The sequence below is a fragment of the Pleurodeles waltl genome, chromosome 1_2 (assembly GCF_031143425.1).
Source record: "Pleurodeles waltl isolate 20211129_DDA chromosome 1_2, aPleWal1.hap1.20221129, whole genome shotgun sequence".
Taxonomy (NCBI): domain Eukaryota; kingdom Metazoa; phylum Chordata; class Amphibia; order Caudata; family Salamandridae; genus Pleurodeles; species Pleurodeles waltl.
The window spans coordinates 1222979222-1222994566 of NC_090437.1; the positions used below are offsets into that span (position 1 = coordinate 1222979222).

At 43.8% G+C, this 15345-nt stretch overlaps 1 long non-coding RNA gene across 1 annotated transcript in view; it reads right to left on the reverse strand.

The window, feature by feature from the left end:
• The window catches only part of LOC138296114 (uncharacterized), a 64343-nt gene extending 49223 nt beyond the window's left edge, over positions 1 to 15120 (reverse strand). The window contains exon 1 of the long non-coding RNA XR_011203766.1: positions 14994 to 15120. This is a non-coding gene — a long non-coding RNA (uncharacterized lncRNA). The remainder of the gene's footprint in view (positions 1 to 14993) is intronic.
• Between the last annotated feature and the right edge of the window lie 225 nt (positions 15121 to 15345).

A 15345-nucleotide genomic window follows, 5' to 3' on the forward strand; every position in this document is an offset into this window, starting at 1 on the left:
TGTTCAAAGCGTTGAAGAACTACATCGGTACAGAGGTTGTTGAAGCGAAGGACATGAATCACCTTGTGTTCAGATGTGTTGAAGGGTTGAGACCTGAGATTAGCCAGATGATTAAGAATCACTTGATCTGTTGGCAAGCAAAGCCAATTGACGAGGTGTTGCCGTATGCGAAATACTGTAGTGACGAGATTGAATTGAAGCAGAGAAAGTTGAAGGAGAAAGCGATGGTGATGCAAATTAAGCCAGCACAGTCAGGGATGCAGGGAGGGTGTCTACAACAGATGGTGCAACAGCCGCAAGGAAACGGGATGTTTCAGGCGCAAGTGAGAGGCAGAGGTCGCAGAGGTTTTGTGAACAGAAGCACAGACTTGAATACTATAGTGGTTCAAAACGATGTGCAGGGGATGAAGAAGATGTTACCTTGTCATGCTTGCGGGGGCGTTGGACATTGGAAGCGGGAGTGCCCGATGATGGTGCAGGAGGGTGTCGTTCAACAAAGCAATGATGTCAGTGCATTTCAAAACGTGAAGGGACCAAGGTTGAGAGGTCCTAATCCGAACTTTCAGAATAACATGATTCAGATGCAGGGTCTCCAACCCATTCAGCTGCTGCAGATGCCACGTGTACAGCCGATGCAGATGCAGCAAATGCAGCAGCAGGTTCCCATGGTACCTAGACAGCAAATGCAATTGCCCCAAGTGCCAATGGAACAGCAACAGGTGATGCTTCCTCAACAGGACACAGGTCAAAGAATGAGTCAAAGTAACTCAGTACAACAGTTCGGATGAGAGTTCAGATAGTGAGGAGTGCAGGCTTGCAGTGTCCCTAGAGGTAGATCAGAAAGGGCCCTATGTGCAAAGGAAAGTAATGGGTCACAAGGTCTCATTCTTGGTTGACACAGGAGCTACACGCTCTACAGTCAGAAGCGCAGAGGTTCTGAAACTGCCTATTTCGGGACGTACAGTTAAAGTAGTAGGAGTGGCAAACCAGCTCCTGACTAACCCGATCACAGATTTAAAAAAAAGTAGGACTGCTAAAAGGAGTAGAACCAGTTAAAGTCAGTGTGAAGCCAAATGCTGTGTTCCCCCAGGTACAGCAGTACCATATGGCGCAAGATGTCCTTATAAAGGTAGCGCAGTTGATTGCAGACTTTGTGAAACAGGGAGTCTTGAAAGAAGTGATGAGCAGTCCGTGCAACTCACCAATAATGGGGTTGAGAAAGCCCTGTGGGAAAGTTCGAATTGTCCAAGACTTGAGAAAGATTAACGACATAGTAGTGAAATGTTGCCCAGTGGTGTGGACTCCAGCTGTGATCATGTTCCAAGTTCCATGTGATGCAGAGTGGTTCACAGTGCTTGATTTGGCACAAGCGTTCTTTTCTGTGCCTCTTCACAAGGACAGCCAATTTCCTTTCAGTTGCAAATTCCTGGATAAGGTTCACAATTGGTGTTGAATTCCTCAAGGGTTTTCGGAATCACCTTCCATATTCAATCAGATACTGAAGAAGGATTTGGAGTCATTGGAATTGCCTTTTCAATCGACTCTGGTGCAGTACATTGATGACCTGTTGATTGCATCCAAAACGAGGGATGAGTGCAAGTATGATTCAATTGCCTTACTGAACCATTTGGGAAAGAACAGACACAAGGTGTCCCTAAAGAAGTTGCAATATTGTTAGAAAGAGATTAAATACTTAGGTCATCAAATTGAGAAAAGGTCGAGGAAGTTATCCAGGGAGAGGGTGACTGCCCTGTTGCAGATGAATCCACCAACGACATGGAGCGATTTTAGGATGTTTCTGGGAATGGTGGGCTACTGTCATCAGTGGATCCCGAATTTCACAGTCATCTCCAATCCATTGGTGAGATTGACAGTTAAGGAAAGGCCAGATGTCATAGTACTGTCAGAGAATGAAATGAAGGCATTCACTGAGTTAAGGGAGAGCATGTGCAGGGCTCCAGCTTTATATATGGCTGACTACATGAAGCCTTTTGTTCTGTTTTGTCATGAACGTGATGCATGTTCTTTGTCTGTCCTGACACAGGTCAATGGAGGTGTAAACCGACCAGTAGCATATTTTTCAGTTACTTTGGACCCAGTTGCAGCAGCCTTACCAGGTTGTCTGTGTGCAGTAGCAGTAGTTGGTCAAAGCCTCACACAGTGTGAAGGCATAGTGATGGGACATCCTTTAACAGTTATGGTCCCTCACTCAGTTGAGATTTTGTTAACCCGTACCAAAACGCAGCACATGACAAATGCAAGACTGACAAAATATTAAACAAATATATTGGGGTCACCAAATGTAACGTTGAAAAGATGTACAGTGTTGAACCTGGCAACGTTGCTTCCAAATGAAAACACAGAAGTTGAAGATTTTGAAGATGTAGAACATGATTGTCTTGAGGTAACAGAAATGTGCACCAAACCGAGGCTTGACATTAAAGATACCCAATTGGAAGAAAATGACAAAATTATCTTTGTCGATGGCTCATGCTTAAGAGACTCAGTAGGAGTACTGAGAGCCGGATACGCTGTATGTACAATCTCTGGTATCATTGAAGCGTCTTGGCTTGAGAGAGTATATTCTGCTCAAGTGGCTGAATTGGTTGCTCTTACTAGAGCATGCCATGCTTCTGCCCAGCTGAGGGTGACTATCTATCCTGATAGCAGATACGGTTTTGGAATTGTCCATGATTTTGGCCAACTATGGTCACAGAGGGGTTTTCTGACCTCTTCTGGTTCTCCAGTGAAAAATGGTGAAAGAATTAAGGAGTTGTTGCACGCAATTCAGTTACCTCATGAAATTGCCGTGGTGAAATGCAGTGCTCATTGAAATCACAAGACTTTGGGGGTGATTCTGACCGCGGCGGATGGCGGTCGCCGCCCGCCAAGCGGTTCCCGCCGAAAGACCGCTCCGCGGTCAAAAGACCGCGGCAGTCATTCTGGCTTTCCCACTGGGCCGGTGGGCGACCGCCGAAAGTCCACCCGCCAGCCCAGCGGGAAACACCCTTCCCACGAGGACACCGGCTCAGAATGGAGCCGGCGGAGTGGGAAGGTGCAACGGGTGCAGTTGCACCCATCGCGAATTTCAGTGCCTGCAAAGCAGACACTGAAATTCTTCGTGGGGCCCTCTTACAGGGGCCCCTGCAGTGCCCATGCCATTGGCATGGGCACTGCAGGGGCCCCCAGGGGCCCCGCGGCACTCCCTACCGCCATCCTGTTCCTGGCGGGAGAACCGCCAGGAACCGGATGGCGGTAGGGGGTGTCAGAATCCCCATGGCGGCGGAGCGCGCTCCGCCGCCATGGAGGATTCTCAAGTGCAGTGGGAAGTCGGCGGTACACCGCCGACTTTCCGTTTCTGGCCGCGGCTGAACCGCTGCGGTCAGAATGCCCAGCGGTGCACCGCCAGCCTGTTGGCGGTGCTACCGCCGACCTCCGCCATGGCGGTAATTACCGCCAGGGTCAGAATGACCCCATTTGTTTCAATTGGAAACGGATATGCGGATCAAGTCACATGGCTTTGCGCATTGAACTGTATATCGTTTAAGGATTAGTGGGAATTGTTACCTGAAACAGAAAATGAGACATGCACAGGTTACGCATTAAGGGTGATTGACACGTTAGAAGAATTGAGATTGTTGCAGGGACGTGCCAGCAAAGATGAGAAGCGTTCTTGGGTTAGGATGCAATGTGTACAAAGACCAGATGACTTGTGGGTCTCAGATGAGGGGAAAATGGTTTCCTGTCACAGTTTGCAAGGTTTTACCATGGTCAAGCACACATTGGGAGGGATGCCCTGATCAGGTTGTTCAAAATTGACAGGTTTAACCCAAAGTTCAGACAAGCTGCAGAAGCGATTTGTCACAGGTACATCATCTGTCAACAGATGAATGCGGGGAAAGGGACAGTGGTGAATTTGAGCCACATCGAGAGAGCAGGAGGTCCATTTAGCAGAATGCAATTGGATTTTATTGAGATGCCTGTGTGTGGAGGTCTGAGGTATGTGTTGGTGATTGTGTGTATCTTTAGTCACTGGATTTTTTTTTTTGGGGGGGGAAGCGCATTGGAGGCGGCAGGAGGTGGTGCCACTGAGTTTTAGGGCAGAAGCCCTTTAACTTAACTTCGCGCTCCCGCCGTCGCGGGAAGCGCATTGGAGGCGGCAGGAGGCGGTGACACTGAGTTTTAGGGCAGGAGCCCTTTAAATTAACTTCACGCTCCCGCCGTCGCGGGACGCGTGCGGTAAAAGCCCGGGCCAAGGGCGGGCCCGTCCTTCGCCTGTCAGCGCCTGGAAGAGGCTGGGCTGGGCCACACTCCTTCATTTTTTGTTTTTGTGTTGTGCTGACCAGCGGTGCTGAGTAAGTCTTTTCCTTTTTTCTCTTCTCTATTCTCTATTTAGCATGGGAAAGCGTAAGGTTTGTTCTAGTCCTGACCCAGCTATAGTCAAATCCAAAAGCTCCAAATCCAATAGAGTAACGCAAATCCATTCCAATTGCGTCTCTAGAGAAATTGACAACTTAATTGAGGAAGTGGAATCCATCCTTAAGGAAAAAGAGGGCAATGCCCGTAAGAGACTGAAACCAGGATCTTTACTTCCATTTTTAACAACCGGTCCCATTAACCCTACTGATATACAGCCTCAGAAAACTTTAGCCCATGTTTCTGTCCCTCCCAGCTTGACTTGTCTGGCAAATTCTTCGTTTTCACCTGGTATTGGTTCCAATTTGGATGTAATCCCTCCTGTCTCCATTCTTAATAGGATTCCATGTACAAATCGGTTCTCTGTTTTGGACCAATCAGAATTGGCGAGTGCCAAACAGTCTTTGCCCTCTGTGCCTTCTAAATCCATTTGTGATCCACCTAGCGATGATGTTTTAATACTGGTATCTAGTCTAAAGCGTGAAGTCGGGGAATTGAAGAGTCTTTTATTTGAGGTCCTTAAACTCCTTAAAAAATCTGACCTAACCCCTCAGTGCATCTCGAATCCAGTGCCAGCACAAGTTTCTCGGCCTTCGGTTCCTGTTGCCCCACCAGTAGACTCTCCACTGCTACGGGAAACGGATAAGGGTCCCAGTTATAGACCTCATTATGGAAATCACTCGACCTCAGTTCTAGCGAATTCGTCATTCTCTCCTTTTAATCCGGGTCAATCTGCGGCCTATTTTATTCACGTGCCCAATCAAAATTGCATCGACATGTGTAATGTCCCTCGACTTTCACCTCATACGAGGGAAGACACTTCTTCTCTTATTAACAAGGTGTCGTATTGGATTCGCCACATTAGGGGTTGTGGCTCTATCATCCACGCTGATATTGTTTTTGCTTCTCATGTGCGAGGCCCTGGTGGGCGGGACATTATTAAACTTCATCTCGTCAGCCCCGCTTTAGTTAAGGGGATTTTGCAGATGGAAGCTCGCAACTTATCAAGAACAGACTCTGATATATTTTTTAGAGAAAGTTTGCCTGTTACGGGTCACAAGATTAAGTCCTCTCATCCACCTAGAGTCAACCCAATTCTTCGAAATGCTTCTGTTTGAACTGTCCCCCCTGGCTCGTTGCCTTTTCCTGTCAATGGGGCTGCTCTGGTCTGCAACAATAAAGGTACTTTCACACGAGACCCCGTCACCCCAGGGGACACATCAGATGTGGATTGACTACGCCATCCTAATCTTTGCAAACATAACGTTCCACATGTCCGGGTAGCGCCACTTCCAAGATCTTCATTCGGTTTGGGTGCCAATACTATAAGGGCCTTACCTTGCATTACTAATGGGACTTCCAATTCAGCTCTCAGTGTTGACTCTTGTACGCCAGTTTGCAGCACTATATCAAGGAAATTACTGTCTTGGAATGTGGCTGGCATCAAGAGCAAATTATCTGATCCGGACTGGAGGACTTATGTTGAATCTTTTTCCATATGTATGTTTCAGGAAACTTGGTCTACGGATTGTGTGTATAGGCAAGGCTATTGTTGTTTTACTAAAAAGGTGATTCAGTCCTTTAGGGGAAGGGTGATTGGGGGTCTATGCACTTGGGTCAAGCTGATTGAGGTGGGCAGGATAAAGGAAATCGCTTGGGACATTCTTGCAATAGCAATATGGCCTATCACAGGTACTCCGGTGTTATGTATTAATATTTATAACAGGCCAGGCCCTTCTAACCATCAGTCTGATACTATTCATCTGTTGCACAATTTTTTATCTGACCTTTATTTTAAATACTGTGTTATTATTGCAGGTGATTTTAACGCCCAAATTGAATTCGATTCAACTTTTGCCGAGTCTATTCAGGCTGAAGATGAAGTATGGAATCTCCCCCCGCTTTTAACCCAACCAGTGTCATGTACTCCTCCCCCTAGGGTGTTGCAGATAATAGACCTTGTAGTAACATATGGCCTTCGTTTTGGAAATTGTCGATTTTCAAATGACAACCTTGTCAGACCTACCTTTTACAGAGGCAACTATAGCAGTACTCTGGATTACGTTATTTTTGATCTGCGAGATTTGGAATTTTATAATCAATGTAGAGATGGGTGCTCGGTGCACTAGTGACCATGCCCCTTTACAAATTGAATATAATGCAACTCTTTTTTTAGGGCTCACTCCACTTCATGTTTCGGATGCTCCCAATGACTGGTTGGAATTATCCAGCAATAGGCGCGTGGTGAGATGGTCTTCGTTTTTGAAATCCAATCTGCTTAATGATAAGCTCCGCGACTTAGTTTCCTGCCACCAGCTCTTTGATGACTTTACTGTCCTATCTCCCTCAGAAGTTATGTCCTCTCATGTGGCTCTTTTTGTGGATCTTAAGGAGTTTTTTACTAAACCTCCCTCAACCCAAAACAATTCTTCTTTGCCTAATTGTAAGTGGTTTGATAAGGAGTGTCGGGAGGCCAAGAGACTTTTGTCCAAAGCTTTAAAGCTAAAGAGCCGGGACGCCATTACACATGCGAGAAGAAACTATGCTTCCACTTGCAAGTCATCTAAATTTAAATATGAGGAAAAATTATGGGAGTGTCTGTTGGAGGCGGCTAGTGCTCTTAATCCCAAACTTTTCTGGACCTTGGTCTCACATAGAGACCCCGCCTTTTCACCTATTCCTGAATGCCACATTGATGCAGAAACTTGGCTCTCCCACTTTCGGGAACTCTATGGGTCCTGCCCCGATTCGAACAACACTCCAACTGATTCTTTATTGTGCCTCCCCCCTGTGCCGCCCTTTACCCTAAAGGAAACAGAGCTGGCAATTCGTGCTCAAAGATCCTGGCTCAGACAGTGTTCCATCGGACTTGTATAAATCAGACTTATCCGTTTGGACCCGGTACATCAATAGGTTATCGAATATCGTTCTGACAACTCGATCTTACCCAGACTCGTGGAAGGTGGCTATTATTGTCCCCATACACAAAAAAGGAGATAAGAGTTCCCCTGGGAACTATAGACCGATTAGTCTATTAGACAACTTGCAAACAATATTCTCCTTCCAGTTGTTATCCAGATTAAAATACTGGATAACAAAAAATCAGGTTTTAAGCCATCTCCAGGCTGGATTTCGGGACAAGGTTAGTACCATCGATCAGGTCTTCCGATTTACTACCATCAAGTGGAAGACCGTAGACGCAGACAAAGGCCATTTATTTGTGGCCTTTGTTGATTTGAAATCTGCGTTTGATCTTGTCCCGCGTGTCAAGCTTTGGGAGGTCCTGAGCAATATTGGAGTTCCGGGTTCTCTGATTAATATTATCAAAGATGTTTATTCTGATAACTATGCCAGAGTTCGCTGGGGTTCGGCTGGCAACCTGACCCCAGCTTTTCCTACAACACGAGGTGTGAGGCAGGGGTGCGTTCTTGCGCCTACGCTATTCTTATTGTTTATTAATGCATGTATCTCATACCTTTTAGATTGTTATGGCGATGCCCCGAATTTGGGTGGGCAGAAGTTCCCCTGTCTTTTGTTTGCAGATGACACCCTGCTACTCTCACGAACTGCCATGGGCCTTTCCAGATTGCTCTCCCGATTTCTGGAGTTTTGCAAAGACCATGGGTTGGAAATCAACTCAGCAAAAACTAAATATATGGTCTTTGGGGACAATAGGTGCAAAATGAAGAGGCCGGTATACCTAGATGGCGCTCCCTTGGAAAGAGTGGGCACTTTCGACTATTTAGGTATCAAATTGGAAGACTCACACCTTTGGCATGCACACCGCCAGAAATCTTTATTGCGCCTGAAGCAAAGGGCGGGTGGCATCGTAAGATTTGCTTCTAGATCTCCCAAATTTGCAATGTCTCCCGCCCTCGAAATATATAAATCTCAAGCCCGGGGGGGGCCTATATGGTGCCGAACTTTCGGGCCATTGCAACCTGGTGGATTTGGCAAGGGCGGAAAATCAATTTTTGAAACTGTTGTTAAAAGTTCCCTCTAGTACTCCATCTCTGCCCATCCGTATGGATTTAAATCTTTTTTCTATCTCGCAGATTGCTGCCTTAAGGCCCTTGCTATATTGGATCCGGCTTTGGTCAACAGACGCCCTTTCTCCATTTCGCTGTGGGCTTCTCAAACTGGTGGGCAGCAACACTATTAGCAAAACGAAATGGTGTGCTTATGTCAAAGAGTCCTTAATCCATCTAGGTCTAGGGTCCTATTGGTTGAACCCATTTTCCATTCCTAAAAATGCTGTGCAGTTACTGAAGGATGCTTTTTGGCATAACGTTCAGATTGTGCAATTTACTAAGATTGTCCCGCTGTCTATGTCTGATAGTTATTTATCAATCAAATGCCACTACGAATTTGAGCCTTTCATGGATATAGCACTATCCCCATTTGCGCGAGCTCTTTTTGTTAGATTCAGAATAGGGTCCCTCCCTCTGTGCTCCTTAACGTACAAATGGCTTTGTCCCACTAATAGATCCAAGCTTTGTCCGATGGGTTGTCAACGTGAAGAGTCTATTTCACATGTTCTCTTTTATTGCTATGCATATCAGAAACAAAGAGCTTTTTGGATCATTCCGCTTTGCAAATCTATAGGCGCCAGGTCCTATCTTCATGTTGAGAGAATTTTAAAATCTGATTCATCTGTCCAGGTAGTTTTACCAGTGGCAAAATTTCTCGAATCAATCTGGCGCCTTAGATTAGCAATTCTAAAGAATAAGACTGGGTAGCTAATTTTTAGACCTATGTATGTATATTTATTGACTTTTGATGTCTGATTTTAGTATTAAATTTTTAGTATAAAGACATTGTCCTATTGTATTATCGAACATCTATGGGCGCAGGGAATAGGGTCCTTGTTGAGTGGAACACTCTATTTTTAGGAGACATATATTTTGATTATTCTGTTTGGATTTTAACTTCCTTTTATCTTCTTAAATTCTTTATTGTGCTTATATTTTTAGTGTTCTATCAATCTTAAAAATCCAATTTTTTTTTGATGTTTGTACTGTACTTTTATGGTATGTTTTTACTTACCGAAATAAAGTTAAATGATGATGATGATGATGATAGTCACTGGATTGAAGCATACTCTACACGTAGGAATGACAGTCTCACAGTAGCGAAGCTGCTGCTTAGGGAATTGATACCACGTTTCGGGTTTCCGATCTCTTTAGAATCAGATAGGGGAAGTCACTGCAACAACAAGGTGGTTAAAGTATTGTGTGCAGCATTGAACATTGAACAGAAATTGCATTGTAGTTACCGCCCTGAAGCATCAGGACTAGTGGAACAGATGAATGGTACCCTGAAGTCGAGAATGGCAAAAATGTGTGCAGCCACAAATTTGAAATGGCCTGATGCATTGCCTTTGGTGTTAATGTCCATGAGAAACACACCTAACAAGAAAACAGGACTATATCCTCATGAAATTCTCATGGGCTGAGACTGCCCGCAGTGCCTGCGAATGCTCTTGTGAATATCACGGATGATATGGTGTTGGACTACTGCAAGGGTCTGGCTGACGTGGTCTGCTTTTTCTCTCACCAGGTGGAAGATACCACCCTGCCACCAATAAGTGATCCAGGGCACAATCTGAAGGCTGGTGACTGGGTTGTCATCAAGAAACACGTACGGAAGTCGTGTTTGGAGCCACGTTGGATGGGGCCATATCAAGTGATACTAACGACTACTACTGCTGTGAAGTGTGCGGGAATTCCAAACTGGATCCATGCCAGTCACACGAAAAAGGTGACGTGCCCAACTGAGTAGGAAGTTGAATTGTTGAAAGTACCACCAACAGAGAAGGAAGTCTCAGGGCCGGAGAGTGATCGAAGGGAAACTGAGACAGAAGGAGAGCCCATTGAGGACGGCTTAGTCACTCCAATAAGAGACGAAGGAGAAGAGACCCACAGGGGTGACGATGAGCCTATCTCAACTGAGGCACCAGGAGGGCCAAGTCAGAAGGAGGTTCTCCCAAAAGCAGACAAATATGGAAAAGAGCTAGAGCCCCTGACAGACCCAGAAGGAGAAGGAGTTGAGGCGGAAGAGAGTCAGAGTGTCCAGACTGCTCCTGAGCAAATTGCAGGTCCATCAAGAGAAAACACCATAGAGTCAGAGGAGGGCGAAGGGCTGCCACAGGAGAGATCAAAGGCCAGAGAGACACTGAAAAGAGATATGTGGCCGGAATTGCAAGTGAAGAAAGGGAAAGTGGTCGTCGAAGATACAATAGAGGAAGAGATTGATACAACAAGGAGAGAAGATCTTAGTGAAGGAAAGTTGCAAGGCGATCTCAAGTTGAAAAGAAAGAGAGTAGCGAACAGAAGGTACGCAGGTCCTGAATGGGCGTATGCAACGTCAGCTGAATGGCAACAAGAGTTCTTGGTGTTTTGCTTTGATCGAGAAGTCCCAGGTCAGTACTTTGGCACCTGAGTTTGGCCGAAGAGACTGCGTTGGCATGAAAATTGAGTTAAAGAAAGAGAAATTGAGAAAAGAGACTGATAACTTACCAGATGTGACACTGTTAACCTGAATTGACTTTTGAAAACTGATTTTGACATGCTGCTAACCTGAATTGACAAGGATCCTGAGAGTGAATGTGAGAGCTGTAAATAATTGCTGAAGAAAGACTTTCGCTTGCTTTAGCTTTGCTGAGAAAAAAGAAGAATTTTAACCATCCTCTGTTGGTTGTTGTTTGAACAAATCATCCTTCACTTTCTGATTCTTTACAGATCATGGTTAACATTAGAGCATTAGAGATGATAATGGGGGAAGTAGGCGTTGTAAATGTTTGGGTGTCATGTGTGTGATATTCATTATAATTGTGATTGTGGGTATGCCATTAGTGGGTAAGAGTGGAACTAACAATGCTACAATTCCTGAGACCGCCACTGCACTAACAGCTTGGGAGAGGTTTGAGCAGGATACGAAATATTTGCATGAGGGGACTAACGCAAAAGGGGAATTATCAACTAATGTTTTCTATCGCTTGCTGAGTGAGTATGTTGACACAATGGATGCAAAAGATTGTTATGTGTGTACACAGATTCCTGTTTCGGTACAAGAGGGGATTACTTATCACAGTTTGCCATTAACATATGGGATAAGCTGTAGTCTGTTACTAACAAGATTCTATAATCAGGAAGAGATTCAATATTTTTACTCCAATCACGACCTTGTGTTTTCTTATATGCCTATCATAGAGGATTTGAGTAGTGTAGCTAAATACTATAGCATAAAGTTAGCTAAGGGATTCTTTGAGGCAACACTAACAATTAGTGCATCTTATGCACACCGCAATAATTTGACACGTTTGCTTACACCTGTAGAGAAAAGCTTTTTAGATCACACGGAAGATAGATGACGGGCATTGAAATGTAAATTAGAAAAAGGGTTGCAGCAGCGAGCTTTTGCTAGTAGTGAAAGTTACAGTGCGGTTAGGGAACAAGGGAAGTTAGCTTTAGATGCACTACACGTAGGTAAACTTTGCATATCTAGACCAAAGTCATATTATGACAATATCTTTGTGGGAGTGAGTGAACGTAAGCATGTGTTTTTGTTTCAGAGTAAGTGGGCGTTCATGCTAAATGGACAGGATCCAGCGATCCCTGGGATCTATTATATATGTGGACTTAATGCTTATTACCGTCTTCCAAAGCGATGGTATGGGACATGTTATTTGGGGATAGTCTTCCCAAAGATATATCAACTTGAGGACTTGAAAAGGTTTCCAAAATTGTCTGAATTACATCTTACTAGACAAAGGAGAGAGACTGCTGCTGGTGTAGTAGGAGACATATTTGGGGCGATAATTCCCTCAGTGGGAGTTATCTTAAACTCCATAAAGATTTGAAAGTTGTCTACTATTGTGGATAACATGCTGACAAATTTTACAGGGGCTATACTCCTGATGCGGAGAGGGCTATGACTCTTCAAAACAGGCTTGCTTTAGACATTCTTTTAGCAAAAAATGGCGGAGCCTGTAAGATGTTTACTAAGTGCCATTGTTGTGCTTACATACCTGACAATAGTAATGAGATTAGAAGTATGCTTACTAACTTAACTGGGAATAGTACAGATTTGAAGGAACTGAAAGAACCAGGTGTTTGGGAAAAGGTTGGGAAAGGACTTGCTTCAGTGGGGAGTTGGTTTAGTAGTATTTGGCATGGGATACTGGCGATAATAATACAGGGAATATTGATTTTTATAGCTTGTATATTTGGATTATGTCTGTCATGTAAAATTAGTAAAAGAATTAAATTGAAAATGGCGCAAAATAATAAGAGGAGGGAAGAAAAACAAAGGGAAAAATTGTTTAGGGCAAAATCACAGGGGGAACAATTAAGAGAAGAAATTGAGATGAAGGAATTCTAGAATGTAAATTGTAAGGGGAAAGGTTTGTGTGATGACAACAGTCATCAGAGGAGGGATTGTTGGAGTGTGATCTTTAAAATTAATATTAACATGAAAAGCTTGCAATATATTCTGTAATGAAGCTGCATAGAAAATGTGTTAACGTAGAAAAAAATGCACACGTTTGAAATGTGCCAACGGGGAGTGGCCACCAATGTATACGAAGGCTAATGAAAGTTATTAATTAATGATGCATAAATCGTGTACTAACGTTTTGAATTTGTATTAGTGTATCTTAATTAAAATCATGTATTAGGGGTTTGTTAACTTAAATCACTAGGCCTTAGTTTAGCAAGGGTCTGGGCCTAGCTGCCTGGTCTCATATTAAACTGTGTTTTTCTAATGTGCAATGTGCTGCTTTCCTGAAGGACACAAAGCTGTACTTTTCCAGAAGCTAGAGATATGTGTTTAGCCGTAGTAAATTCTTTCTCATGGGACCCGACTTGCTCAAGGAGACATTCTTGCCGAATGCGACAGTGTAATTCGTAACACGTACAAGGCTGTCTAGACTAGGAGAAGACAATGGGACTTCTGACTGGAGCGTAAAGTGTAACTTTCTTAGTTGACATTCCTACCGATGAAGACGTCAACAACATGGGCCAATCAACTGCATGAGAACTGTGTTTTGTGGAAAATTCTATTGAGGTGCGTGGAGAATTATTGGACAGAGATAATGATGCACCAAAATTGATCCAATGAGGAATTAAGGGCTAGTTCGACAGTTTTAACATAACCGCATGATCCGAGTAGAAATCAGCCATTCTTCACCATTCCTTGCCATTCTACTGAGAAATGATTAGCTTTTACTGGACATTCCACCGAGCTATACTTTTGCCATTAATCTTTGATACTTTGTTGTTTATTCTTCTGATATCTTAACCATCCTCTATTGAATTCTTATCTGATACTTACTTCTCCTCCATATGAGGGAAGAGCCTTATTCTTAGCTATGTCATACTAAGACTTTGCCCTATCCTATCCTTGCTGATGCTGAATCGACTGATGTCCTAAGGACGAAGATAGATGCTGATTGCTGATTCGTTGGAGGGGTAACTATCTGATGCAAATTGTAATTGTCTGTTTGCCTTTTCTTTCTAGGCACCAACTGCTCTTTTGATAGAAGCCGTAGTTAGCGGTTTTCCAAATTTGTGTTTACTAAATTGTTTTTGCATGAAGCCCAATATGCTGATGCTAATTCGAGGTTAGTTAAGGTGCTCACTAAAATCTGACGCAAATAGACAAATGACTGGGGTCTTGCTTTGTTGAATCTTGCACAACGGAGACTTTGCTAAACTGCTTCTTATTAATGGTGTGATAATGCTGAATAAGTGTTCTCTACGAATAGATTACTTAAGTGTGTTCTAATTACAAATTGAAGAGTTACTAATGAGATTGGTTGCTGATGAGATTATCGGAAATGACTATTAGATTGTAACTAATAGGGAATAAATATCCTAACACTTAAATTAGATTTGTGTGGTTATTCATTGGCCGAAAGGTCATGGTGTGTTCACTTATCGATTCATATTGAATGTCATTGATTAACTTGTTGGTGTGGTATTGCGAATATTGCTTTACTTAGTGTCATATTGATTGTGATGTTAAAAAGATATCTCGTTCTGGAAGTCTCCGAACGTGGTCAAAAGGTTCATCGGCCTAGACGTGTCTCCTTGTAAAGTTTACTTATCAAGGTCCTGACGCGCTATCACACGTAAAGACCAATCATCAATTACTTGGTTATTACAACTGATTCATAAACTACTTTTCCGTTTATTTTCACTTCCTGACTGGTGATTTCTTTTTCTTGAGTGCACTTCTCAGGATGTCGCTTGATTGCCCCGACTTTAGCCTCACATCAACACCTCTCAGTCATACCAGGCGCTTGTCACTTAGTTACTCCAGTATATCATAGGGATACTTTAAATTAATCAGTGCTGCACAATGCTGTGAATCCTGGCAGTTGACTATAAACACTAATTATATAATTTGCCCCTGTCCTTGATGGAGACAGGTGTTTAATTTTATCGGAAACGTTTTTGAGGTTCTAAAACACTCTGGGGATTTTCTCAGGTCTCTGTCCGAGAGAGGCCTTGGATGCTTATAAAATATAAGTTACCTCAGAGGGTAACCTGTACGAATGCTTCTGCGCAGGTTACCTGTAAAAACGTCACCATTCTCTGGTCTTCACCCCTTCCCGGGCCCCCTACATTCCTTCTTCTTCAGCCGCCCATTCTGGAACCCTCTGTGTCCAACAGATCTCTTCTCTCCAACCAACACTGTTTCTCCCTTCACGACCGACATTCCTTAAATGACGTAACGGCAGCTCAGCACCTACTGGCTCCAGAATCTTCTGCACAACAGCACGCGCGCAGAGGACTGACGTTCAACAGAGAAACCCTGAGAGATGTAATCCATTTGGCAAGCAAAGCACCACAATGAAAAGAAACAGACCTCCATAACACTGATAACCACTGTGACTCAACAGTACTCCTTGCAGTTAGATTTCTT